Below are 27,295 nucleotides of genomic sequence, written 5' to 3' on the forward strand. Positions count from 1 at the left end.
TCTGGAAGTTAGCCAAAAGCTTGAAACATCACTAGGAGCCACTGAGGCAGAACGAGTTTGGAGGTTCCCCAAAACTCTATCTTCACAGCACCGTTACCATTTGACCTGTTGGGTGGCTCACTGAAAGGCTCCATTTTCAAGGTTTCTCTTTACTTGACTTGATTCAGAGTTGATGCTGCAAGAACAGCTTTATCCCTAGGTTATTTGTTGCAAAAAACCCATGACAACTGTTTAATATGTGCAGTTGCCTGAGAAAATATCTGTAAATCACATATCTGATAAGGAACTTATATCTAGGCTATTTAGTCTATATAAAGAATTCTAACAACTCAATTTGCAAGTGGGTAAAGAATTTAAGTAGACATTTCTAGCTGGGCATGGTGGTTCACACTTGTAATCCTAGTGCTTTGGAAGGCTGAGGCGTGAAGATCGCTTGAGGCCAGGGGTTTGAGACTAGCCTGGGAAACATAGCAAGACCCTATTTCTACCAAAAAAAAAATTTTTTTTTTTAATTAGCCAGATGCAGTGGCATGTGCCTGCAGTCCTGGCTATTCAGGAGAATAAGGAGGATTGCTGGGGCCCAGGAGGTTGAAGCTACCGTGAGCCTCTGCACTGCACTCATTCCACTGCATTCCAGGCTGGGTGACACAGCAAGACCCTGTCTCAAAAACTAAAATAAACAGACATATCTCCAAAGACGTACAAAGGGTCAAAAACACATGAAAAGGTTCAACATGATTAACCATTAGGGAATATAAATCAAAGTCACAGTGCGGTAACTTCACACCCACTGGGATGGCTGATCTATAATAGAGACAGAGCACACATGTTGGCAGGAATATGGAAAAATTAGAACCCTTATACCCTGCAGGTGGGGATGTAAAATGGTCCTGAAAAACAATTTGGCAATTCCTTTTAAAGTTATACATAGTTACTATGTCATCATCAATTCCATTCTTACGTATATATCCAAGAGAACTAAAAACATACTCATACAAAAGCTTGTAAACACAGCATGACTCATAATAAGAGTTAAAAAGTGGAAAAGGCCCAAATGTCTACAATGGATGAATGGCTAAACAAATATGGTTAAACATATGGAATACTATTTGCCAACATAACGAAGTAAAGTTCTGAAACCTGCGGAAACATCGATGAGCACTGAAGGCGTTACACTAAGTGAATGAAGCCAGTTACAAAAGACCACAGATTGAAATACCTGGAATAGGTAAATCTATAGGAACAGAAAGCAGTCTCTGTTCTCCCAGGGCTTGGAGAAGCCGAGTATGGTGAATGCCTGTAATGGGTATGTGGCTTCTTTTTGGAAGGATAAAAATATCCTAAAATTAGATACTGGTGATACTCAATCCTGTGAATATATAAAGCCACTCATTGTACATTTTAAATGATACATTTTATAGTATGTGAAAATCTCACTAAGGCTATTTTTAAAATTATTTTTATTTTTACTTATTTATTTTTGTTGAGACAGAAATATTATTGCCCAGGCTGGAGTGCACTGGTGTAATCTTGGCTTACTGCCACTCTGCCTCCCAGGTTCAAGCAATTCTCCTGCCTCGGCCTCCTGAATAGCTGAGATTACAGGTGCATGTCACCACACCCAGCTAATTTTTCTATTTTTAGTAGATATGGGGTTTCACCATGTTGGCCAGGCTGGACTCAAACTCCTGATCTCAAGTGATGCCCCCACCTCAGCCTCCCAAGGTGCTGGGATTACAGGCGTGAGCCACCACACCCAGCCTCAAATATCTTGTAAAAAATACAAATAAAAGGGAAACAGGTGAGTGGCTGTTTTCAGACTGCAGGGAACTGTCACCTGGAAAGGTGTGGAGCCTCACTCCTATCCTCCCCACCAGGTGGCACTGAGCAAGGTAGAGAAGCACAGAAACTCTACCCCTGCAGAGCAGCCCCCACTCACTAGCAGCCCACAGCCTGGCATGAAACCAGCACGATTATCTTGCAGGGGATAAAAGGCAGGAGACAGGAAACACATTGGCTCACCTTGAGAGAGAAGAGGGATCCAGGTATTTACACCCCCATAGACCAAATACCTTTTTCCTTCTGTGTTGCAATCTCGCTACATTTAATTTGTTGTTTTCTAATTAAAAAGGAGTACATGGAGGGCCAAGTGAACTTGAACTGTTTCTCATCAGAAGCTGTAAACTCAGTCTTCCTGTTCATTAAAAGAAAAAAAAAGCTTTCCTTTTACTTGACAAAAATAGCATGCCTGCAGAAATAAGTAACAGTGTTGGAAAACAACCTGCAATTGCTGGATAGAAACAGTCACTGTGATCGCTTAAGGTATTACGTACCTAAAGCAAGCAGCACTGTGCTGAGCATGTTGTTGGTACTCAGGAAATGGTAACTATTGTTTCAAATACCTTTTCCTTAAATGCTCTGCTGGTGTAGTGCTCACTACCTTGGAATAATCTTAACTGAACAGTGCCCTCCAGAGGCCACTGGGAATTCAACTGTGCTGAGTTTAAAGATGGTCTGGAAAAATACCACAGAAAATTATCATTTAATTGTCTTTTTTTCCCTTTTTTCTTTTTTTTTTTTTTTAAGATGGGGTTTCACCATGTTGGCCAGGACGGTCTCGATCTCTTGACCTCATGATCCGCCCACCTCGGCCTCCCAAAGTGCTGGGATTACAGCAATAAGCCACTGCACCCAGATCATTTAATTGTCTTTTTTTTTTTTTTGAGCTGGAGTTCTAAGGTGCGATCTCGGCTCACTGCAACCTCTGCCTCCTGGGTTCAAGCAATTCTCCTGCCTCAGCCTCCCGAGTAGCTGGGATTACAGGCACGCGCCACCATGCCCAGCTAATTTTTGTATTTTTAGTAGAGACAGGGTTTCACCATGTTGACCAGGATGGTCTCAATCTCTTGACCTCGTGATCCACCCGCCTCGGCCTCCTAAAGTACTGGGATTATAGGAGTAAGCCACTGCGCCCGGCCCATTTAACTGTCTTTTACATTGATGTGGAGTCAGCACCAGAGCCTGGTGTCCCAGGATGTATTAGAACCTGATCAATTGTCTGATTTATCACCCACAGCAGCCTTTTTTTTTTTTTGCCAGGGCTTGTTTGTTTGCAAGGGATACTTCTGAGGACATGGAGATTTGGGGACACAAGTCCACCTAGGCACGGTGGGAAGTGGTGCTGGGAACTGCCAGCCCCGGGAAGGTACTGCCCCATCCCTTTTTCTGGGGACACTGTCTCTCAGCCCTGTCCTTTTCTTCATGTCCACTCTGTGTTTCTCTAAAGAAACTGGCTTCCTCTTGGCATCTGCCATTCTGTAACTGTAGCATGGGCGTGTGGCTCTGGCTCTGGCTCTGGCCATGAATCCAGATGTGGTTCCGCTTGGCCTTCTAGCTTGTGTCATGCAGCAAAGCAGCTTGGTCTCTCCCTGGCTTGATTCCAGATTTTCAGGAGATTAAACTGGTTGTCAATCGAGTCTAATGGCTGGATTTAGTGCACCTATCCCTGGTGGGCAGCCAGGAGGTGGAAGTGGGGATGCGAGTGTGTGTGTAGGGAGATAGGGCCAGTGTTATGTGACACAAAACAAATTTAGCACATATGGAAGGGCAGACATGTTAAAGAGGCTGTTTTTCTACAAACACAGAGCTATATTTATAGAGCTTTACCATGTGCTATGCACTGTTCTAAGGTTTTTTTTTTTTTTTGAGATGGAGTCTCACTCTGTTGCCCAGGCTGAAGTGCAGTGGCACAATCTTGGCTTATTGCAACCTCTGCCTCCTGGGTTCAAGCAATTCTCCTGCCTCAGCCTCCCCAGTAGCTGGGATTACAGGCACCCACCACCCCACCTGGCTAAATTTTTTGTAATTTTTTTAGTAGAGACGGGGTTTCACTATGTTGGCCAGGATGGGCTCTATCTCCTGACCTCGTTATCCACCTGCCTTGGCCTCCCAAAGTGCTGGGATTATAGGAGTGAGCCACTGTGGCCAGCCTGTTCTAAGAACTTTCTAAACACCATTTCATTTAATCTTTACAAACCTTCTATGAAATTTGATCCTACAATCATCCCCTATGAAGTAGTTGCTGATAATGATGTTTGGGTATGTTTTTCTAATGCACTTTATTCCTATTTTAAAGATGAAGGAATCAAAGCTTAGAAAGTTTAAGCCAAGACTTAAACCAAGGCAGTCTGATTCTTTTTTTTTTTTTTCAAGTTAGGTAATGAGCTGACATCGTAACAAAGTTTGAGGGTGGCACATCTCACGCAAGTGCGTGAACACCCAGTCATTAAACTCACTAACTACAAAAGGATCAAGGCAGGCCGATTCTATTTTTCTTTCTTTCTTTTTTTTTTTACTTTTTTTTCCTTTTTAATGGAGACGGGGTTTCACCATGTTGGTCCGGATGGTCTCGAACTCCTGACCTTGTGATCTTCCCGCCTCGGCCTCCCAAAGTGCTGGGATTACAGGCTTGAGCCACCGCGCCTGGCTGATTCTATTTTTCTTTTGTGTGTGTGTGTGACGAAGCCTCGCTTTGTCACCCAGGCTGGAATGCAATGGCGAGATCTCGGCTCACTTGCAACATCTTCCTCCCAGGTTCAAGTGATTCTCCTGCCTCAACCTCCTGCATAGCTGGGATTGCAGGCACCTGCCACCACACCTGGCTAATTTTTGTATTTTTAGTAGAGACAGGGTTTCACCAGGTTGGCCGGGCTAGTCTTGAACTCCCAACCTCAGGTGATCCACCTGCCTTGGCCTCCCAAAGTGCTGGGATTACAGGTATGAGCCATTGTGCCTGGCTGGCTGATTCTAAAGCCTGGAGGTTAAACACTCACCCCACCTTCCTTCCAGAGTAGCCCCTATGGCATGGGAGATAATTTGGCTATGCAGAAAAAAACATCAAATTTGGTCTGGTTCTTAGGGAGGTTATAATCTGGTTAAGGCAGGCAAGATTTATACATGCAAAACAATGAGTAAATGACAGGAGAGGGATCAAGTACTAAATTGCATGTTGCCATTAAATTTGTTTGATATTGCTATGTAACAAATTACCACAAATGTAGAAGCTTGGGAGCAATACCCATTTATTAGCTCACCTTTCTGTAGGTGAATACAGCTGCTCACACCTGTAATCCTAGCACTTTGGGAGGCCAAGGCAGGTGAATCACCAGAGGTCAGGAGTTCAAGATCAGCCTGACCAACATGGAGAAACCTGTCTCTACTAAGAATACAAAATTAGCCAGGCATGGTGGCATATGCCTGTAATCCCAACTACTCAGGAGGCTGAGACAGAATCGCTTGAACCCAGGAGGCAGAGGTTGCAGTGAGCCGAGATCGGTCTCAAAAAAAAAAAAAAAAAGAATACAGCTGTGGCAGGGCTGGGCTTGTGTTGACTGGAGTTGCCAACAATCTCATCTGGGGCTCAGGGACCTTTTTGAAGGATATGCTGTCCTGGCATACTGATTATTTAAGTTAAAGGGACCTGAGAAACAGCAGGTTGCAAAAAGATCGCTTTGACCTTCGTCCTGTTTCTTAAAAGCAGAAGATTAAATTCCCATGTGAAAGACACCCTCCCTATGCTAGCAAGATGCAACATTCTTGTCATCAAGGGAGACACTTCAGGTCAAGGAAATTCTGTACAAACAAGCCTTTCTTTTCCTAGTTACTTTCCTACCCTAATAACTATTCTAGCACAAGCCCCTTTGCCTTACACGTTTTCAGAGTTTACTATCGTGTCCATTCCAGAATGGAAGAAACTGACAATAACTGCTTCTTTGGGTCTTCATTTTTTTGGAGGGCTCCTATAAAACACCTGTGAAGAAGTTTGTATGCTTTTGGCCAGGTGCAGTGGCTCACGCCTGTAATCCCAGCACCTTGGGAGGCCAAGGCAGATGGATCACGAGGTCAGTAGCTCAAGGCCAGCCTGGCCAAGTTGGTGAAACCCTGTCTCTATTAAAAATACAAAAAGTTAGCTGGGCATGGTGGCAGGCGCCTGCAATCCCAGCTACTCGGGAGGGCTAAGGCAAAGAACTGCTTGAACCCAGGAGGCAGAGGTTGCACACAGATCACTTGAGGGCAGGAGTTCGAGACCAGCCTGACCAACATGGAGAAATCCCTGTCTCTACTAAAAATATAAAATACATGCCTATAATCCTAGTTACGCAGGAAGCTGGGGCAGGAGAATCACTTGAACCTGGGAGGCAGAGGTTGCAGTGAGCCAAGACTGCACCACTGCACTCCAGCCTAGGCAGCAAAATGAGACTCTGTCTCAAAAAAAAAAAAAAAAAAATCGATCTTATCTCACTTCTCAGGACCATAAGAGGAGGGAGGTGGTTCTTCTGCTCCTGTATCTTCCAAGCTCACCAGTTGTTGGCAGAATTCAATTCTTTGTGGTTGGAGGCCTGAGGTACCTTTTGCCTATGAGTTGCAATCAGGGACTGCTTTCAGCTCCTAGAGGTTGCACCTCTCCATCTGCAGTTCACGATGGGGATTATTTGCTTTCCTCTAGACCTGCTGGAACATTTCTCTTACTGTCACTTCTGTTAGCTGCCAAACTCTCTGCTTTGTTTGTTTTACTTGTTTGTTTTTTGATTTTTGAGACAGTCTCACTCTGTTGCCCAGGCTGGAGTGCAGTGGTGTGATCTTGGCTCATTGCAACCTCTGCCTCCTGGGTTCAAGCAATTCTTGTGTCTCAGCTTCCCAAGTAGCTGAGATTACAAGCACATGCCTGTAGAAATTTTTTTGTATTTTTAGCAGAGACAATTTTCACCATGTTGGTCAGGCTGGTCTCAAACTCCTGACCTCAAGTAATCTGCCCACTTTGGCCTTCCAAAGTGCTGGGATTATAAGTGAGAGCCATCTCGCTCAGCCAAACTCTGTGCTTGTAATGGGCTCCTGTGATTAAGTCAGGACCACCTGGATAATCTCTCTTTCTTTTCTTTCTTTCTCTCTCTCTCTCTCTTTCTTTCTTTTCTTTTTTTGAGATGGAATTTTGCTCTTGTTGCCCAGGCTGGAGTGCAATGGCGCAATCTTGGCTCACTACAACCTCCGCCTCCCAGGTTCAAGCGATTCTCCTGCCTCAGCCTCCCAAGTAGCTGGGATTACAGGCATGTACCACCATGCCTGGCTAATTTTGTATTTTTAGTAGAGATGGGGTTTCGCCATGTTGGACAGTCTGGTTTCGAAATCCTGACCTCAAGTGATCTACCCGCCTCGGCCTCCCAAAGTGCTGGGATTACAGGCGTGAGCCACCATGCCCGGCCTAATCTCCCTTTCTTAACGTCAACTGTATTCTGTAACATAACCTAGACACCAGAGTAAAATCCATCAAATTCAAAGTCCTGAGGATCAGGCAAGACATGTACACAATGGGGCGTGTGGAACTGGGGGACCATTTGAGAATCCTGGATACTACTCCACATAGATTAGGTGGATGTGCAGGTCTGAGACGTTTGCAGGAGTGGGAGGAGGAAAGGCTTTACGCAGGGGCTTTCACTGCGCCCTGAAGCATAGGCCATGCTAGAGAAGACAGCATGACCTGGGATGGCCTTAGAAACTCAACCATGTGAATTACGATACTTAGGAAATTTTAGGGGATAAGAATTTCAAATAATATTAGAAAATGTTTCATCAATGAGATGGAGGAGGGAACTACCACTACTAGATGTTAGAACATAATTAAAAGACTGGGTAATGAGCATCAAAATAGACATACAGATCAGAAGAAAAATAGGATACCCAGAAATGGAAATGTGTGTATACTGCTGGGTGCGGTGGCTCACGCCTACAATCCCAGCACGTTGGGAGCTCGATGTGGGCAGATTGCTTGAATGCAGGAGTTTGAGACCACCCTAGGTGACATGTGAAACCCAGTCTCTATAAAAACTACAAAACATGTTTTATTTTGTTTTTTTATTTCTGGCAACTTTCATTTAATTTTTTTTGTCTTTCTTTTTAATGTTTTGCTTTGTTTTTGTTTTTAGCCGCATCTACTATGAGAATAAAGATGATTCTCAGCAATCAGACTGCTGACATTCCAGAAAATGTCAACGTTACTCTGAAGGGATGCAGGGTCATCGTGAAGGACCCCAGAGGAATGCTGTGGAGGGAGTTCCATCACATCAACGTAAAACTCAGTCCTCTTGGAAAGAAAAAAAAGAGGCTCCAGGTTGACAAATGGTGGGTGACAGAAAGGAGCTGGCTACCATTGGGACTATTTGTAGTCATGGACCAAATATGATAAAGGGTGTTGCACTGGGCTTTCGTTACAAGATGAGGTCTGTGCATGCGCATTCCCCATCAACGTCGTTATCCAGGAGAACCGGTCTCTTGTTGAAATACGAAATTTCTTGGGTGAAATATATCTCCCCAGGGTTCAGATGAGGCCAGGTATTCCTTGTTCAATATCTCAAGCCCAGAAAGAATAATAATCCTTGAAGGAAATGGCATTGAACTTGTTTCAAATTCAGCGGCTTTGATTCAGCAAGCCACAACAGTTAAAAACAAGAATATCAGGAAATATTTGGATGGCGTCTCTGTCTCTGAAAAAGGAACTGTTCAGCAGGGTGATGAATAAGACCCCATGTCCAGCTACAGAAACAAGATGCTGGATGATTCCTAAGACTTATTTGTAACTTTTAAATGATGCAATAAGGCCGGGCGCGGTGACTCACGCCTATAATCCCAGCACTTTGGGAGGCCGAGGCGGGTGGATCACGAGGTCAAGAGATTGAGACCATCCTGGTCAACAAGGTGAAACCCCGTCTTTACTAAAATACAAAAAAAAAAGTAGCTGGGCATGGTGGTGCGTGCCTGTAGTCCCAGCTACTCGGGAGGCTGAGGCAGAATTGCTTGAACCCAGAAGGCGGAGGTTGCGGTGAGCCGAGATCGTGCCATTGCACTCCAGCCTGGGTAACAACACGAAACTCCGTCTCGAAAAAATAAATAGATAGATAGATAATGCAATAAAAGAACCTATTGATTTGGGGAAAAAAGAAAATTACAAAAAAATTAGCCGGGTGTGGTGGTGCAAACCTGTACTCCTAGCTACTTGGGGGCTGAAGTGGGAAGATTACTTGAGCCCAAGAGGTTGAGGCTGCAATGAGCTGAGATCATGCCACTGCACTCCAGCCTGGGTGACAAAGTGAGAACTGTCTCAAAAAAAAAAGTGTATGAAAATAAGTGTGTGTATGTACACATATAAATCATAATAAATCATCCCGTTACTGGGTATAGTCCCAAAAGATTATACATCACTCTACTATAAAGACACATGAACACGTATGTTTACTGCAGCACTATTTATAATAGCAAAGACTTGGAAGCAACCCAAATGTCCATCAATGATAGACTGATAAAGAAAATGTGGCACATATACACCACTGAATACTATGCAGCCATAATGAGATCATATCCTTTGCAGGGACATGAATGAAGCTGGAAACCATCATTCTCAGCAAACTAACACAGAAACAGAAAACCAAACACCACATGTTTTCACTCGTAAGTGAGAGTTGAACAATGAGAACACATGGACACGGAGAGGGGAACATCACACACCGGGCCTACTGGGGGTCAGGAGGCAAGGGGAGAGACAGCATTAGGACAAACCTAATGCACGCAGGGCTTAAAACCTAGACGGCAGGTTGATGGGTGCAGCAAACCACCATGGCACATGTATACCTATGTAACAAACCTGCACATTCTGCACATGTATCCCGGAACATAAAGTATAATTTTAAAAAACATAATAAATCAAACTTCACAAATTGAGGAAAGTTAATGATTAATAAATGGTATTTAGGCTGGGCGTGGTAATCCCAGCACTTTGGGAGGCCGAGGTGGGTGGATCACCTGAGGTTCAGAGTTCAAAACCGGCCTGACCAATATGGTGAAACCCTGTCTTAACAAAACAAAAAAAAATAAAGAAAGAAAAAAAATAAAATAAAATAAATGGTGTTTAGATAATTAGATAGCAATTTAGAAAAAAATTAGATTTATAATTTCCAGCAAACATAAAAATAAATGCTCATTAAATTAAAATTTATTTAATTTTTTAATTTTTAATTTAATTTTATTTATTTTTTTAAAGACGGGGTTTCACCATGTTGGTCAGGCTGGTCTTGAACTCCCGACCTCAGGTGATCCGCCCATCTTGGCCTCCAAAGTGCTGGGATTACAGGCCTGAGCCACTGTGCTAGACCTAATTGTGTGCAGGTTTTTTTCTTTTTCTTTTTTTTTTTTGAGATGGAGTCTTGCTCTCCAGGCTGAAGTGCAGTGGTGCAGTCTCAGCTTACTGCAGCCTCTGCCTCCTGGGTTCTAGCGATTCTCCTGCCTGAGCCTCCCAAGTAGCTGAGATTACAGGTGCCTGCCACCATGCCCGGCTCATTTTTGTATTTTCAGTAGAGACAATGTGTCACCATGTTGGCCAGGCTGGTCTTGAACTCCTAACCTCAGGTGATCCACCCGCCTCGGCCACCCAGAGTGCTGGATTACAGGTGTGAGCCATTGCGCCTGGCAGTTAAAATTTAAATTATAAAGATAAATTTAAATATATAATCACTAAAATTGGTAGAAGAGAGTTACAGGTCTTTGGGAAAATGATATCATCCTAAGATTTGAAGCAGTGAAAAGATAATTATAAAAGAAAAAGCTCAGATTTACTTATAGAAACAGTTAAAACTTCCATACAGTAGTAACAACATTTAAAAGATTAAGGAGAATTTTAACCACACAGGGTAAAAAGATTAAGATCTATAACATCTAAATGTGTACCCAGTGCTGCAGATGAGGGCCCCAAAAGATAATAGTCAAAAGATATGAATAGATCGTTTAGATGACATGTAAAATAAAATAGAAAAAAAAAAAAGAAAACTAGGGCAAAATGGCCAAACTTCCTGATCGAATAAGTGCAAATTAAAACTACAAAAATGAGCCATATTTCCATTAAAAAAAACATAAATTTTAATTTTAATATCTAACATGGAAATGCTTCTGCCACACAGGCATTCATACATTATTGTTAGGAATGTAATCTGGTAAAACAAAGTGTATAACACAATTTAACAAAAATGTCCTTTGACATAATACCTTCATTCCATGAAATTTGTCCTAAAAGGATGGTTCAAAAGGAAAAAAAGTCCTGGTCACAAGCATTTTAAGCAGCATATAGAGAAGATGAGGATGAAAAAATAAAAATTTTTTAAAAGTAAAAAAAAAAAATGCAGTGTTAAATATAATACTGACAACTGGCAAGGACAGAAAGAACATGCTTACCTCAATTACCACTGAGGATTACACCTATCAAGACTACTTAACAAGGAGAACATGTTCAAGTGTGTTAAGGGAAAAAGTGTAGCCACACCTGACCAATCTGGTTCCTCTTTTGTTGTTGTTGTTTTGTTTTGTTTTGTTTTTTGAAAGGGAGTCTCTCCCGCTCTGTCACCCAGGCTGGAGTGCAGAGGCATTATCTTGGCTCACTGCAATCTCCACCTCCCAGGTTCAAGGAATTTTCCTGCCTCAGCTTCCTGAGGAGCTGGGATTACAGGAGCACGCCACCACACCCAGCTAATTTTTGTATTTTTAGTTGAGACGGGGTTTCACCATGTTGGCCAGAATAGTCTCAATCTCCTGACCTTGTGATCCACCTGCCTCGGCTTCCCAAAGTGCTGGGATTACTACGGGTGTGAACCACCGCATGTGATCTTTTTACATCGAGATCTGTTTTTCATTCGCCATGGACCCTCGAGTCATGTGACCTCAGCATGCCTAGATAAACCAAGCTTGCACCCACAGGAAGAACCTAAGTGTTTGGGCTAAGGAGTGGGAAGGAATTAAGAAATGGACACTGTATGGCAGGATCCAGAATCCAATCAGATTGAGCTCTGGCATCAGCCCATGGCCAGATCCTGCCATATCATGTATCCCAGCATCTCCTCATTGCAAGATCCAATCAGGTTACACCTCATTACCTTATGCTTATAATGCCAGACCCCATCCCCAGCTTGGGGAGGCAGTGGTTTGGGAGCTATCCCTGGTGTTCTCCTTATTGCAAGGAATAAAATCCCTTGCCAAATCCTCCTTCATTGTCATCATTGGGCTGTCACCTGTCAAGTGACTGAACCCACCCATCGTGTGAGTAAGAAAAGGATAATAGAGAATTCTGCATGTAGTATGATTCAAAGTAATTCCTGTGGTGTTTGTGACACTGTGAGAAAAACAGCACTTCTGTATATTGTCAGTGGGGATACAAATTAGTATAATCTCTTGGGGAAAGCAATTTGCAATAGGAATAACAAATTTAGAATGTGATTTATTTGAAGATCCCACTTCAAGGAATTTATCCATTACATACACTTACACATATACACACAGACATACGAACATAAAATTTATTGCAGAGTTCCTTTTTTTTTTTGAGACAGAGTCTCACTCTGTTGCCCAGGCTGGAGTGCAGTGGCACAATCTTGGCTCACTGCAACCTCAGCCTCCCAGGTTTGAGCGATTCTCCTGTCTCAGCCTCCTGAGTAGCTGGATCACAGGTGTGTGCCACCACTCCCAGCTAATTTTTGTATTTTTGGTAGAGATACCGTTTTACCATATTGGTCAGGCTGTTCTCGAAAACCTGATTTCAGGTGATCCATCCCCCCTCAGCCACACAAAGTGCTGGGATCACAGACATTAGCCACCACACCAAGTTTAGAATCTTAACACAGAAAAAAAAACAACCACCAGTTGGTGACTGATCAAATAAATCACATGAGGAAACTCAAGTGGGATACTACACAGCTGTTAAAAAGAACAAGAGACAAAGTGACATGTTCTAATTTGAAATAAGTGCTAAGATGGGTTTTTAAGATCTAAAAACAAAGGTTAAGATTCAGAATACTGTGGATAGTGTGCACCCATTGTGTAAAGAAGAAGATAACACAGAGTATTTGTAGATGGTTAGAGAATTCCTGGAAAGATACCGAGAACAGAGTGAGGCTTGTTGTGTAGCTGGAAGTAGTGACAAGAAAATGGAGGTCTGAACTGAGGAAACTTTTCATTCATTGTCCTTCCATTCTATTGCATGCACATTGTAAAAGCATTCTTTTCCAACGAAAAGAATCAACAAAGGTAGTCTGAAAAACATATATTGTAGATAAACATAGATTACAAGGAAATAGAAAAATTAAATCTGTTGAGTTAGCATGATAGAGCTGTAGGCACATGGTCACAAATTAGATCTTAACATAGAAAATTTAAATTAATGGAGAATTAGGGTGTTCTTTTCTTTAAAATGCTATTTTGGGCCAGGTGCAGTGGCTCATGCCTGTAAACCCAGCACTTTGGGGGGCTGAGGTGGGCGGATCATGAGGTCAGGAGATCGAGACCATCCTGACCGATGTGGTGAAACCCCCATCTCTACTAAAAATACAAAAAAATTAGCTGGGCATGGTGGCGCATGCCTGTAGTCCCAGCTACTCGGGAGGCTGAGGCAGGAGAATTGCTTGAACCCAGGAGGCAGAGATTGCAGTGAGCCAAGCTTGTGCCACTGCACTACAGCCAGGGCAATAGTGTGAAACTCTGTGTCCAAAAAAAAAAAAAAAATGCTGTTTCAATGTTGCCATTGAAATAAATAAAAATTAGTGTGGGAGGAGAGAAGGGGTACCTGAGGAATTAAGTGATAGGATTATAAATATGTTGTTCTAAAATGAATAAACAGAAGAATGAGTCACAGAGAGCTTGCAAATGGTCCAGGGAGCAAGCACTTAGCAAGAGGAGCCAGTGTGTCTGTGCCTGGTAGGGTAACTGGCCAGGACACACTGACTCCTCTCTTTGGGAACTCCAGGTCAGACCTGGAGAATAAGAGAGGAGAAATTGGGGTGGAGGAGTTAGAATAAGGTCTGGTTTACAGATCCCAAGGAAAACCAGTTCCCTGGAGAAGATTGGTAGTAAGCACAGGGTGGAGGAGAAACATCTAAATCCTGTAAACTTCAAAAGAGACATCTTCCTTAGGAGGACAGGGTTAAAGTCTCTACTTGTGAGACAACTACTTTCAAAGTTTTGATTTTTAATGCCTCTCAGTAAAAAAAGAAAATTGAGAGGCTGGGTATGGTGGCTCATGCCTGTAATCCCAGCACTTTGGGAGGCTGAGGCAGGTGGATTGCTTGAGCCCAGGAGTTCAGGCCAGCCTGGACAACATGGTGAAACCCCGCCTCTTTAAAAAAACACAAAAAATTAGCCAGGCTTGGTGGCACACACCAGGTGGTGACACAGAGAGACTCTGTCTCAAAATACACACACACACACACACACACACACACACACACACACACACACACATTTTAACCTGAAGTGCTGAATATTTTAAAAGTTATGTAGTTAAATATACTTCAAGCTTTTCAAAAATTTGTTTTAACACTTTGAGATGTGATAATCCAGAAGTATAGCTTGAAGTAAGTTCATAATAAATGGGTGCTATATATTTTTTTCTTTTTGAGATGGGGTGTCACTCTGTCTCCTAGGCTGGAATGCTTGGCTCACTGGAGTCTCTGCTTCTGGGTTCAAGTGATCTTCCCACCTTAGCCTCCCAAGTGGCTGGGATTACAGGCATGAACCAAAATAGCCAGCTAATTTTCATATTTTTAGTAGAGACAAGGTTTCACCATTTTGGCCAGGCTGGTCTTGAACTCCTGACATCAAGTGATCCACCCACCTCAGCCTCCCAAAGTGCTGGGATTATAGGCGTGAGTCACCTTGCCCAGCCGGATGCTGCTTTTAACAGCTGCCATAGCTGAGATATCTCACAAGGATACATAGATTCAAATGGAAGAAATATGTTAGTGGCAGCATTTAATCAATCATAATAGTCATTTTCCAACCCTATCCGCCACCTGTGCTAACATTTGGTTGAAACTGTACATTGACTTTGTCAAGTTTTTCTTGCAAACTCGAAAGCTACCATACTTTTAATAGTTTTTAACATATAGCTTTTGGAAGATTTAAAAATATAAAATTTTGTTCTCCAGATTTTAAAGATGCATGTGAAACTTTTTGTTGGCAAATGTAATCATTTTTGTAAAAAAAAAAAAGTCATAAAACTATGGAAACATTTCCTAATACCCATTTTGAAAATGCCCTTTGCATAGCATGGCTTTTTTTCAAAAAGTAGATATTTTCTTATTTATTGTTAAAATGTCATCTTTTCCTTGGAGAGACACGTTGTCTGTCTGTCCTTGCAAAAACGCCTCTAGGAAGGAGGCCACCGGCAACTACTGTACTTGGTTTCAGAGATAAGTGATTCAAGGTCCTCAAATTTGAATCACTTGTCTTTTTTGCAGAATAAAAATCCCAGTCATCTTTAAGTTCTATTACTCTATAAATGCTTTGTCTAGAACTAAACATCAAACCTCTATATAGTAAGATATTTTCTTTTTTTTTTAATAGAGACGGGGTTTCACCATGTTGGCCAGGCTGGTCTCGAACTCCTGACCTCAGGTGATCCACCCGCCTTGGCCTCCCAAAGTGCTGGGATTACAGACGTGAGCCACCGCACCTGGCCATATAGTAAGATACTTTCATCATCATTCCCTGAAATAAGCCAACAGGATGAAATGGCTGAATCAATTTCATACTCTTAGACTATTTTTGTAATCTTACCTAAAATTTTTAAAAAACTTATTTACACATTTAACTTTTTAAAAAAATTTCCGGGTTCACGTGATAATTTCATATATTCATAGGTAAACCAAAAATAAAATTCTAAGCCCTCCAACTGGCTAAGTGGACCCTGCTTCTTGGCCAAGGGGATTCCAAAGTAAACCTGAGAAACTGGTTGAAGCCATGATGGGAAAAGGGGGTAAGACTTCCCTTTGGAATTCAGGCACAACAGACCAACGTTAACATTAAAATAGAGATTTCAAGACAGACAAAACAGACTCTTTGTAGCAACAAGATACCAGATGCTGACCTGACTCTCACATTGCATCATATGACAGACAGCAGGCACTGAAAGAAATTGAAGCATTTTATTCCAAAATATATTTTTTGACATATTTCGAAACAGCCCTGCAAAGCTGTCTCTTGTGGGGAAAGTCTACATTCTATAAAGAATCCCCTTCCTTTCTCTCCTGCTGATCCAGAAGAGATTTAACTAAGAGTCTAGCACCTTTTACAGTCTGATAAGAGATGTTTGTCATCTATTCTTTTTTTTTTTTCTTTGCTGCCTAGGCTGGAGTGCAGTGGCGGGATCTCGGCTCACCTCAACCTCCACCTCCTGGATTCAAGTGATTGTCCTGCCTCAGCCTCCTGAGTAGCTGGGATTACAGGTGTGCCCCGCCACCACACCCAGCTAATTTTTTGTATTTTTAGTAGAGACAGGGTTTCATCATGTAGGCCAGGCTGGTTTCAAACCCCTGTCCTCAGGTGATCCACCCACCCGCTTCAGCCTCCCAAAGTGCAGGGATTATAGGCCTGAGCCACTGCTCCCAGCCATTGCCTTGCCATCTATTCTCTCGGAAGCCTGCTACCTGGAGGTTTCATCTACGGAAGAACTTTGGCTTCCACAACCCCTTATCTTAACCCAGACCACTCACTTTCTATTGATTCCAGGTCTTTTTTTTTAAGAGTCTCGCTCTGTCACCCAGGCTGGAGTGCAGTGGCACAATCTTGGCTCACTGCAACCTCTGCCTTCCAGCCTCCCAAACTGCTGGGATTACAGGCACCCACCACCACGCCTGGCTGATTTTTTTTAGTAGAGATGGGGTTTCACCATGTTGGCCAGGCTGGTCTTGAACTCCTGACCTTGGGTGATCCACCTGCCCCGGCCTCCCAAAATGCTGGGATTACATGTGTGAGCCACGACACCAGACCTGATTCCAGGTTTTTAGATAATAACTCTTTCAACCAATTGTCAATTAGAAAAATCTTTGGGCCGGGCGCGCTGGCTCACGCCTATAATCCCAGCACTTTGGGAGGCCGAGGTGAGTGGATCACGAGGGCAAGAGATCGAGACCATCCCGGTCAACAAGGTGAAACCCCCGTCTCTACTAAAAATACAAAAATTAGCTGGGCATGGTGGTGCGTGCCTGTAGTCCCAGCTGCTCGGGAGGCTGAGGCAGGAGAATTGCCTGAACCCAGAAGGCGGGGGTTGCGGTGAGCAGAGATCGGGCCATTGCACTCCAGTCTGGGTAACAACAGTGAAATTCCATCTCAAAAAAAAAAAAAAGAAAGAAAAATCTTTGATTCCACCTTTGACCTGGAAGGCTTTCCCCATATTGACTGATGCCTGCCTGTAACTTCCGTCCCCTTAAAAGGTAAAAAATCAGGGCCAGGAGCAGTGGCTCACACCTGTAACCCCAGCACTTTGGGAGACCAAGGTGGGCAGATCACGAGGCCAGGAGTTCCAGACCAGTCTGACCAACATGGTGAAACTCCATCTCTACTGGAAATATAAAAATTAGCCAGGTGCGGTGGCACGCCTGTAATCCCAGCTACTCAGGAGGCTGAGGCAGGGGAATTGCTTGAACTCAGGAGGTGGAGCCTGCAGTGAACCGAGATTACACCACTGCATTCCAGCCTGGGTGACAGAGCAAGACTCCATCTCACACACACACAAAAAGGTATAAAATCAGGCTGTAACCTAACCACCTTGGGCACATGTTTTCAGGACCTTTTGAGATTATGTCTTAGGTCTTGGTCATTCATATTTGGCTCAGAATAAAACTCTAAATATTTTACAAAGTTTGACTCTTCTCATCAACATATAATTTGTAAATCTCAAATCAGTGCAATTGGGATATCCTGAATTCTTTTTTATTCTAGTTAAAGCTACTGTTACCTGATGTAATTTTCCCATAAAGCATTGTTTTAACTAACAAAATTGTTGAATTTTGAAAAACATATCGTTTCTGGTACCTCTTACCTTTAGTGACCTCACAAATAAATAGGTATATTTCATTATTGAAAAAGAAACAAGCAAATATTCTTTAAAATACATTTTTTTTTTTAAGATGGAGTTTTGCTCTTGTTGCTGTTGCCCAGGCTGGAGTGCAATGGCGTGATCTCAGCTTACCACAACCTCTGCCTCCTGGGTTCAAATGATTTTCCGGCCTCGGCCTCCAGAGTAGCTGGGATTACAAGCTTGCACCACCACACCTGGCTAATTTTGTATTTTTGGCTGGTCTCAAAGTGCCAACCTCAGGTGATCTGTTGGCTTCAGCCTCCCAAAGTGCTTGGATTACAGGCATCAGCCACCTGGCCCGGCCAAAATTTTTTTTTATTTAAAAAAGCTTTTACAAAAATAGAGTTCATTTTGGAATTTAACCATGTTGCCTTGGCTGGTCTTGAACTCTTGGGCTCAAGTGATCCACCCATCTTGGCCTCCCAAAGCACTTAGATTACAGGCGTGAACCACCGTGCCTGGCCAGAATCAAGCAAGTACTCTTAATTGGAGCATGTGTGCAACAGCAATACTTAAGTCCAGCTGTATGGCTAATCTCCCCCATGGCACTCTTTCTTTGAAGTTTCAGCAATATTTCTGTGCCTCTTCCAGCAGAATTTGCTGACAAAACCGTGTGTTCTATTTGGTAGCTATGTTGTTTTCCATGCATTATTTTAGCTATTTTTACCACACCAGGAAGACTGTTTCTATTGGAATGTAGGTTTTCGCCTTAAGAAATTATGTTTTTAAAAACCCTCACAACAGGCTCTTAAACATTCAGTTTGCTAAAATTCTGAACTAAATTTAGTATTGAAAAATTTTAAACACTGCTAAAACATTTTAAACTATTCGTATTCATGTTCTGAATATTTCGATTTTAAATATCTTGCTAATTGGGATGGCCTCATATCATCAAGTATTACCATAAGGCACGATCTATGCTTAGGATGAGGTTTTTCTTTAATGCCAGTGGTTGTAAGTTTGTATTTCACAGGGTTTCCTGATGAATTTTGGTTTTGTCTGACTTGTCAGTCTACACAGATTGTCATCGCCTTACTTCATCATTAGCACATGGTAGTGGGAAGAGAAGTGTTAACTCAGTCCGTTCTTATCGTTTGCTTATACCTGCATTCACTGTATTATTTTTAGGCTGGGAGCAGTGGCTCACTCCTGTAATCCCAGCACTTTGGGAGGCTGGGGTGGGAGGATCCCTTGAGGCCAAAAATTTGAGACCAGCCTGGACAACATGGTGAGACCCTCATCTCTGTATATGAAAAATAAAAATAAGAAATTTCTTTAATTTTTCTGCCCATTTGGTAAAGATTAATTCAGTTGAAACAAGATAATTTAATCCATAAACCCACTTCATCAAGTGAGCCTACATAAATTCCAGTCCCTTGACATAAGCCCAAAGTGGATTAAACAGCCTAGGCACCATGGTTCACACCTGTGGTCTCAGCTACTTGAGAGGCTGAGATAGGTGGATTGCTTGAACCCAGGAGTTCAAGGCTGCAGTAAGCTTTGATGGTGTCACTGTACTCCAGCCTGGATGATGGGAAAAAAGAAAAGGAGTGGTGAATTAACCAGTGAGGGAGCCTTTATGGACCTTCCCCTCTTCCCTCAGGATGTGTCATGGACTACTCAGAAAATGGGACTCACTGACACTCAGATTGAGCAAGGAAGTCAGTGTCAGTCCATACTTAAATTATTGGTCAAACTCATTTTTTTAAAGATTAAAAAATATCTTGGGATGCTAATATAATTTTTCCTCTTACCCATGGATCTTCTCAGGTTTCCCACCTTAGCAACCACCATTCTAGAGCATAAGCCATTTTCTGGTGACTTCCATCTACATTCTTTCTGCCCATTCCGCTGGTTCAGATAAGGACTTCACAGGAATGGATATCTGGACTAAATAAAACCCTTGAGTCAGGGAAATACACCCAGATTTGCTGTGGAATTCAACAGAGATCTGTACTTAACAGAGCTTGAATTTTTATTTACTTATTTTTTTGAGATGGAGTCTCATTCTGTTACCCAGACTGGAGTGCAGTGGTGCAATCTCGGCTCACTGCAACTTCCACCTCCTAGGTTCAAGCAATTTTCCTGCCTCAGCTGGGACTACAGGCGTGCACCACCACACCCAGCTAAGTTTTATACTTTTAGTAGAGATGCGGTTTCACCATGTTAGCCAGGCTGGTCTCCAACTCCTGACCTCAAGTGATCTACCTGTCTCAGCCTCCAAAGGTGCTGGAAGCACAGGCATAAGCCACCATGCCTGGCCAGAGCTTGATATCCACTTCCCTTGCCCCCATAATGGGTCAGGCCTCCTTTCAGGGATGTTTGTGAAGATACATAAGTGATTCCCAAGGTCAAAAGTTTCTTAATAAATCCCAGGCCCATTTAAACTAACCAACCTTACAGTCCAGCCTAAGGGCTGAGGAGACATGCACTTCAGCCATGGAACTAGCCCAGCCTTCCTCCCCAAAAGGAAATGGCTAAATTTAAGTCAAAGAGACATTGAAAGTGATAGAATCATCTTTTCTTTGGTGAACAAGGAGCCCTGAATTAGGGACTTTTGGGATGAGTCAGCTATTTTACCATCCCTGTAGCCCTGGCATCCAAGTTTCTGTGACTCAAAGATAAGGGATCCAGGATACTCACACCTTTGTGTGTTCTCCATACAATTCAACATTGTTATTCCAAATCATCAAAAAAGCCACTAGTAAGTCCAGGCTGGTGGCTCACACTTATAACCTCAGCATTTTGAGCTACCAAGGTGGGCAGATCACTTGAGGTCAGGGGTTCGACACCAGGCTGGCCAACATGGTAAAACCCCATCCCTACTAAAGATAAAAAAATTAGCCGGGCATGGTGTGTACCTATTGTCCCAGCTACTTGGGAGGTAGAGGCAGGAGAATCGCTTGAAACTGAGAAGTGGAGGTTGCAGTGAACCAAGATATTGCCATTGTGCTCTGTCCAGCCTGGGTGACAGAGCAAGACTCTGTCTCAAAACAAACAAATAAATAAATAAATAAGCCTCTCGTAGTCAGCACTTCAGGGCATTTTAAATATAGTATAACAAACTCATATCCTCAAAATCTTTGGATAAAGATCACATCTCAAAGAAGAATCCCATGCAGAAATCTATATAACTGCTTAAAAGCTTTGTTTCATTTTACCTTGTACAAAAGAGTTACATATTTGGGCCCTTAAAAAGCCGATATTGTTGCCTTCCAGCAAGAAGTGCCTTTTTGATACTGGTGCCCTCCAACACCAAAAGATGGGAGCGCAAGTGTGTTCATTTCTGTGCTTGGCAAACCCAGGTGGAATGGGAGTGAAGGTCATTAGCAATGGCTCACCTAAGCATCGCATGCAGTTGGCTACCTGCCTCTGCTTCTACAGTAACTAAGAGAGGGCCAAGGATCGAAACAGGTGCCAAAGCTTGAAGTTCAAAAGCGTTTGGGGGCAGGAAAAAAAAAGCCCGAGAATCATTTGAGGGCATTTGGTGCTCAAAACGAGTGAATAAAAATGTTCGTAACTTATTTAGTACCTGGACACAAATGATAAGGTAGAAGTCAGGATTGCAGAAACTGGCCAGAGGTGCCCACAGATAGAAGGGCATGAAGTTGGACTCGTAACACTACACTCACACTAAGATGCTTTTATCTTTCTTCTCTGTATAGCTTACAATTGCCATTACAATTCCCAAAAATAGTGCTAAGAGTTTAAACAGGAGTCTTTTTTTTTTTGTTTGAGACGGAGTCTCTGTCGGCCAAGCTGGAGGGCAGTGGCGTGATCTCTGCTCACTGCAACCTCTGCCTCCTGGGTTCAAGCAATTCTCTGCCTCAGCCTCCTAAGTAGCTGGGATTACAGGTGTGCACCACCACACCCGGCTGATTTTTGTATTTTTATTAGAGACGGGGTTTCACCATCTTGGCCAGGCTGGTCTTGATCTCCTGACCTCGTGATCCACCCGCCTCAGCCTCCCAAAGTGCTGGGATTACAGGAATGAGCCACCATGTCCAGCCCAAGAACAAGTGTCTTGCGTGGGTATTTTGGTTTTCCATCTTCCACGGCTAAAGTTAATCACCCAGGGGCTGAGCTGCCCCCATTCAGAAAGGTTGTGACAAGGTACCAGAGGAGGAGCAGGTCACTGGGATAAAATTAAAGAGCATCTCTTGATCTGGCTCTGAAACCTCAACTCCCCGTAAATGCTGGGAAGTCACTCCTTTTATGGAATCTCTTCCCTCATAAAAATGAGTGGATCCTGAAAAGCAGCTGTGCATGCCGCTTTCAACAACGATCTGTTGGCTGCAACTGAGGGTGTGGCCAAGTTCACCAGTTTTCTAAAAGGACTCACCTCACTGGCTATCGTGGTGCTGGAAATTGACTTGCTGCTCAGGCTTTCCTTAAAAGGCTTCTGATTCCAGGCTGGAGTTAGAGAAACTCAGGATGAAGAACTCCCCTCTGTCATCCATCATGAAGAGCTCGGCACAGGCGGATTTCTCAGATCAGCTCCTCATTCATTAGTGCAGTGCCTGAGAGCCCCGGCTGTGTGTGTGAGGAAGAGAGCCGGATGGGGCACCTCCCAGGGCCATAGGAAAAAACACCAGTCACAGAGACGAGAGGATAGCTCAGATGCTGCCATTCAAGAGAGAGCTCTGAAGGCCGAAAACGGTCGAACAGCACAGCCTGTGAATATTAAACTGGACTGGGGCTCCCAGCACTTTCTCACTGTGCTCGATTTCAACCACAAGATGGCAGGCGACGGCCCTCAGATCCTCACAGCTTGTCAGACGGCACTCCCGAGAGCTGAGGAAAGCAAGCTCCCACCGTCCACTCCAATGGCCATCGCTACACTCTTAGGAGGCAGCTATAAGCTAAACTCTTGTTGAGATGGAAGGTTCTAGATGTAACCATCCATTTTCAGAACAGGTAGAAAAATAGATTTTCTATATTTTTATGTAAACAATAAACTGTAAAAAAATCCTAATTTCATTAGTTATTATTATTTTTTTTTTTTAATTTTGAAATGGGGTTTCACCATGTCAGCCAGGCTGGTCTTGAACTTTTGACCTCGTGATCCACCCATCTCGGCCTCCCAAAGTGCTGGGATTACAGGTGTGAGCCACCGCACTCAAAAATATTATTATTTTTGAGATGGAGTCTTGCTCTGTCACCCAGGCTGGAGTGCAGTGGTGCAATCTTGGTTCACTGCAACCCCTACCTCCCAGTTCCAGCGATTCTCCTGCCTTAGCCTCCTGAGTAGCTGAAACTACAGGTGGGTGCCACCACGCCCAGCTAAATTTTGTATTTTTAGTAAAGATGGTATTTCACTATGTTGGCCAGGCTGGTCTCGAACTCCTGACCTCAAGTGATCCACCCGCTTGGGCCTCCCAAAGTGCCTGTGGTTACAGGCATGAACCACTGTGCCGGGCCTCATTAGTTATCATTTGTGATTCTACAGAAAAAGTTCTAGAATTTGAGTCAGAGGGCATGAATTCTAGTCCTCACTCTTCTCTAAGATGATACTTGATCCCGGGAAACCACCTCCTGAAGCCCTAGTTTCCACCTTGGTAGTGAGAAAATGGGACTTGGATGAACCCTGGGATACCTTCCAGAAACCAAGTCTTGGAGTGAAATAGCATGTGGAGACAGCAGTCTGAAAAGAATGAAGTGGGTCACGAACAAACCGTCCGCAACGCTTCATTCACACTTCATCCTTGGGGAATGGGCTGTTCCACATGGTGGGTTTTCCACATACTTGAATTTTAAATGCTGAGACTTGTTTTCCTTTCAACCTGCAAGGAAAATCTTTCTAAAGTGTATTACATGCTTCTCTGGCTTCTTAAACAGCTAGCTGTGTATAATTTCACCTTTCCTTAATATCTCTAAGTCACTGTGATGACGACCTCCTACTATAAATCCAGTTCTGCATAGAGCATCAGGTTCCTTTGGGTATATTCGGGTAGGCAGGACCCTTATGCTAAATGGCCCCAGAGATGATATTATCAAGCTATAATTGGCAATTCTTCCTCTCCACCATCTCCTACCTACATCAGTACCTGCAGTCATTTCTCCAAGTAACACCTTCTAGCAGCCTCTTGACACTGTTTAAAGTCTGCTATAATCCAGAGAGAATTCAAGGTTGCCATGGGTAACCAGAGCCTAAGCTTGCAACAACCCTAAATTTAATTTCACACGCAAGTTCAAGGCAGCGGGTACTGTGCTGAAGGTGACTTCTGACCAGGGCTGACATTCCGCTGGTCCTCACAGCATGTCACACCTCTGTACCAACTGTCCTGTCGCCCTGAGCCCCCAGCCCCCTCCTGCCAGCCCAGCCTCCTGGCTCTTCTTGTAGGACTGCAGACTTCTCACACGCCAGGAACTCAAAGGTGCCATTGGCCCGCGCAGGCTCCAGTTCCTGCATGCACCAGCATCCCTTCCAAATGGTGGGTCCCCATGCATGCCACTTGCTCAATATTGGAATGTACCCCAGTGTCTGGACCAAAGAGTATTGTTTGTCTTCGCTGTGAAGTGAGCTGGCAGCATTTGAGGCTCTTCCCTCTCCCTCAAATTCAAAGGGTGTTTCTCAGGTACAGGCTGTGCTCTGGGTTCAGGCTGCCTGAGGCTGACTGGGTGGGGTGTTAAAAGTTACCTCCAGTTGAACATCTACCATGTGCTGTATTCAGTACATTAGGTAAGTCATCTGTCATCCACTTAACAACCCTTTTAGGGAAATTAGCAGCAACAGCCTGTGGATGAGGTCACCTGTCCCCATCATGCAGCCAGTAAGTGGCTCCAGAAGCCAGACCCACCTCTCTCCAAGGTCTCTGTTCTTTGCACTGTGCTCTGCTCACGTTTACTAATGTACAAAGACGGACAAGCGCAGTGGCTCATGCCTGTAATCCCAGAACTTTGGGAGGTCAAAGTGGGTGGATCACCTAAGCTCAGGAGTTCAAGACCAGCTTGGCCAACAGGGTGAAATCCCATCTCTACTAAAACTACAAAAAATTAGCCAGGCATGGTGGTGGGAATTTATAATCCCAGCTATTGAGGAGGCTGAGGCAGAGGAATCACTTGAACCCAGAAGGCAGAGGTTGCAGTGAGTTGAGATCGTTCCACTGCACTCCAGCAGGAACAACAAGAGTGAAACTCCGTTTCAAAAATATGGGTGTGTGTGTGTCTCTGTGTGTGTGTGTGTGTACACAAACACACCAAAAGTTTACATTTTGCAAAAATGCATTTTAAGTGAAAAGACTTTTAGTTTTCTGAAAAGACTATTTGTTTCTGTTTTAGTGTGTGGGTTTTGTTTTAATTAATTCCGTATTTTGTGACCAATTTGGAACAATCTGTCCTTAGGGAACAAATCTGGTCTACTTATAGAAAGCTAGGGAGTGACTGCAGTTACAAAGTATTCCTCTGTAGGAACTAATCTAGAAAAATCTTCCCAGTTCTCCTGCACCAAACAAGTAAGTAGAACATTCCAGAAGGTCCCCAGAGTGGCTATGATGGAGCTCACAAACAAAAACTTTCCTCCATAAGTTATCAGTTATGGCTTCAAGATGGGACACGTGACATCAAACACCACGGATACCTCCTGTTCCCAGAAAGTTCTCCAGGATGAAGCTGCTACCACTCAAAAGAATAAAGGTTCCCAGGGTTACTAGGGATCAGGAGTGCCAGCCAGTGAGAAGGTAGGAATCAGGAACAGGATCTGTAATTTGGGGACAGTCAGAGGTTTAGGTTCTAACCTGGGTCTAGGGTACAGAAGGTCTGTCAAACCCATGGCCTGGAATTTTTTGTTCTTTCTTCAGGTATGGACATTCCAAATTGACCCTAAACTACTTTTTGAAATAAGCAAATCATGACCTCATCTTCCACACATTGTACCTGCTCCTCCCACACTCAACACACACATGATTCTCAGTGTCCCATCCAAAAACATCCATAGCACTCTGAAGTGTCCAGTGTCGGGGAGGAAATCATCCGAAAAATGGACTCCTATAAGGTGACAGGGATCACATGCCACCTGTATTAGAAGTTTTCTAGGGTGACCACAAACTGGGAGGCTTAAGCCACAGGGATTTACAGTCTCACGGTTCTAGAGGTGAGAAGCCTGAGCTCAAGGCATCAGTAGGGCCAAGCTCCCCTAGTAATGGAGAGGCTGGGGAAGGGCCTGTTCCAAGCCTGTCTCTTGTCTTCTGGACATTCCTTGGCTTTCAGTAGCATAACTCCAATCATACATGGTGTTGTTCCTGTGTGTCTGTGTCCGAATTTGCCCTTTTTTTTCTTTTCTCCTTAGACGGAGTCTTACTCTGTCACCAGGCAGGTGTGCAGTGGCACGATCTTGACTCACTGCAACCTCCACCTCCTGGGTTCAAGCGATTCTCCTGCCTCAACCTCCCGAGTAGCTGGGACTACAGGCACGCATCACCATGCCCAGCTAATTTTTGTATTTTTAGTAGAGAAGGGGTTTCACCATGTTGGCCAGGATGGTGTTGATCTCTTGACTTTGTGATCCGCCTGCCTCAGCCTCCCAAAGTGCTGGGATTACAGGCATGAGCCCCTGTGCCCGGCCAGAATTTGCCCTTTTAATGAAGACAACAGTTATCCTGGGCTAGGGGCCAGCCTCCTCCAGTAGGACCTCAGCTTAACTAATTCCTTCTGCGATGACCCTGTTTCTAAATAAGGTCATATTTTGGGGGCTAGGACTTCAATGTAGGAATTTTGGGGGGGCGTAATTCAACCCATAACATCATCTAAGGTAGTTTTGAATTCAAAATCAAACTCCAGACGTGGAGCAGAACAGACTGCAAGAGAGTGCCTCATAACGACAGCTGTACTCGCTAGTGTGGACTGTTTATCACGCTGGCGGTTAAGTTGGTGTGTTAACCCCGAAACCCATTGGTTGCAAATAAGAGTGAACAGACAACCACAACTGAGGAGCCATTTGCTGGGGGGCAGAGAGGTACACCAGCGTCTCAACAGAACTCTAATTTCTACTTACTGCTTTTTAGGACAAAACTCACATAGATAAGTGTGAAAATTTAGTGTTGAAGGAAACAGTTACAAAGAGTGACAAGGAACATCTTGAGAACATACAATACAACACTTTCAGGCTGGGCGCGGTGGCTCACGCCTGTAATCCCAGCACTTTGGGAGGCTGAGGTGGGTGGATCATGAGGTCAGGAGATTGAGACCATCCTGGCTAGCACAGTGACGTCTCTACTAAAAATACAAACATGAGCTGGGCATGGCAGCAGGCGACTGTGGTCCCAGCTACAGGCAGAGGAGAGAGAGGAGAACATGCCTCAAAGCCTTTATTTTATTTTTTATTTTTTTGTTAGAGATCACATCTTACTCAATCAC

General features: G+C 43.7%; 1 protein-coding gene, 1 non-coding gene and 1 pseudogene across 15 annotated transcripts in view; 1 reads left to right on the forward strand and 2 right to left on the reverse strand.

Annotated features, from left to right (window-relative positions):
- PDZD2 (PDZ domain containing 2) overlaps window positions 1–27,295 on the reverse strand; it is a 471,153-nt gene that overhangs the window by 267,709 nt on the left and 176,149 nt on the right. For 4 of the 13 annotated variants that reach the window (XM_078365634.1, XM_078365637.1, XM_078365639.1 and 1 more), the window contains exon 1: window positions 22,284–22,599. The exons of the other annotated variants lie outside the window; for them this stretch is intronic. The gene's annotated coding sequence lies outside the window, so the exon portion shown is untranslated. Of the gene's footprint in view, window positions 1–22,283; window positions 22,600–27,295 lie in introns of those variants that run through there. 13 annotated transcript variants of the gene reach the window in all.
- On the forward strand, window positions 1,105–8,656 carry LOC108590687 (large ribosomal subunit protein uL6 pseudogene; annotated as a pseudogene). Its single transcript, XR_013532348.1, has 2 exons — window positions 1,105–1,228; window positions 7,980–8,656. The product of XR_013532348.1 is annotated as a large ribosomal subunit protein uL6 pseudogene (transcript).
- Window positions 4,206–4,310, reverse strand: LOC118151978 (small nucleolar RNA U13). Its single transcript, XR_004740366.1, has one exon. It is a non-coding gene; the product is annotated as a small nucleolar RNA U13 (small nucleolar RNA).

The sequence above is a fragment of the Callithrix jacchus genome, chromosome 2, assembly GCF_049354715.1.
Source record: "Callithrix jacchus isolate 240 chromosome 2, calJac240_pri, whole genome shotgun sequence".
Taxonomy (NCBI): Eukaryota; Metazoa; Chordata; class Mammalia; order Primates; family Cebidae; genus Callithrix; species Callithrix jacchus.